The sequence below is a fragment of the Meleagris gallopavo genome, chromosome 1, assembly GCF_000146605.3.
Source record: "Meleagris gallopavo isolate NT-WF06-2002-E0010 breed Aviagen turkey brand Nicholas breeding stock chromosome 1, Turkey_5.1, whole genome shotgun sequence".
NCBI lineage: Eukaryota > Metazoa > Chordata > Aves > Galliformes > Phasianidae > Meleagris > Meleagris gallopavo.
In genome coordinates, this window is record NC_015011.2 from 167,135,942 (window position 1) to 167,137,604 (window position 1,663).

The 1,663-nt window shown below is 41.1% G+C and overlaps 1 pseudogene; it reads left to right on the forward strand.

Annotated features, from left to right (window-relative positions):
- Positions 1-291: 291 nt before the first annotated feature.
- On the forward strand, positions 292-385 carry LOC116216227 (annotated as a pseudogene).
- Positions 386-1,663: the final 1,278 nt, after the last annotated feature.

Consider the following 1,663-nt stretch of genomic DNA (forward strand, 5'->3'; position numbering starts at 1 on the left):
TTTTCGGTCCGAAAAAGAAAAACAGGGAGACAATTGGGAGAGAAATAGAAATTGTTGTGCATTTAAATCGCCTTTAGCTCCTGCAGCATGAGCAGCGAAGCCAGACAGAAGGGTTATGTCTGCTCTGCAGGGCTGGAAAAGACTTGCAGGAGCATCCTCAGAGCTGCAGACGAGGTTTGCAAGCAAACATTCAAAAGCAGAGGCCTAAAGCAAAAAAAAAGCAATTTTTTTTTTTTCTATTAGTAGGAGACATCTCTCTCTTTTGCTTATAGCTTTCAGCTACAACTCTGGCACTTCTGCAGAAGGTACAGTATTGCAATTGGAAAGATTCAGAGAAGATTAGCATGACCCCTGTGCAAGGATGAATTTTTTAAATCGAATTTTTAAAAAGCTGAAGGTTTTGAGACAGTGGCACAGCTACCCAGAATGCTGTGGATGCCCCATCCCTAGAGATGCTCAAGGCCAGGCTTGATGGAGCCATGGGCAGCCTGAGCTGGTGGGTGGCAACCCTGCCCATAACAGCGGGTTGGAATTAGATGATCTCTAAGGTCCTTTTCAAGCCGAACCATTCTATGATTCTGTATTTAGGCTTCCAAGCATATTTACGGCTGATCTCTGCACAGTTGGAAGACCTAGAGGGTGAATCAGATGTAGCAGCCTGCAACAGAAAGGAATTCACAAGGCTGCTTTTCTAGGACAAGAAATTGTCTGGTTCTAACTGTGTGAGGAAGCATCATCTGGCAGACAGATACTTTCAGGAATCTCTAACCCAGCACTTTGCCAGCGCCTTGAGTAAACTCAAACACTATTTATTTGTTGATGAAAGCCACAGGATATGTAATTTATGGCATTCCTGAGATCTTCCTTGTGGGTCCCATAGCTTGTTGAAATAGCAAGAGCAAGTTGAACATACAGGCTTGATGCTTTTTAACATGTCAAGAGAAGAAGTGGTATTTTTCCATCCGAAGGATGTAATTTCTTCTGTCTGAGTCCATCTGTCCTGTTAGTTAAAAATCAGTGCATGAAAATAGCTCTTTCATGGAAGGAAAAGAAATTATTCCTTTTTAAATAACAAACCCTCCAAGTGCGTAGATAGAGACAGAACTTAAATTGATATTGCAAGCTTCAAATCTTTGAGAGTTCAACATGGAGGATAGCTGTAGGAACATGGAGAATGTACTTTTATGGGGGACTCTAAAGCATTTTGTCATCATGCAAATATTTTTGCAAGAAAGTTTTTTTTTTAATTCATTTTCTCAAAATTTCAAAAATGGTGATCAATTCTAACAAACTGTTTGCACTGCAAGTGGTATTTGGTGGAATATTATGGGCCTATTTTAGTATCTCAGTCAGAAAACTGGTCTCCCCTTGCACAGATGTGGTGAACCCTCGACTTTTGCTGTTGAGCAGCCTTAGTAGTGAAGTGTAGTGAAGCTGAAGCTGTGAGTTACCCGTGACAACGATGTACCACTGCTGTTGGCTGTATCGATGTGAAGTGCATCAGGTTGGGCAACAACTTCCTTCTTCTCCTAAAACAAAGTGAACCAAATTGCTCAACTGATGCTTGAATTTCCTCGGTTAAACTCTGCTATCATATGTACTAAGAGTCAACAGAAGTGTACAAGAAAGCAGATTTGCAATGTATGAACTAAGATGGTTCAGT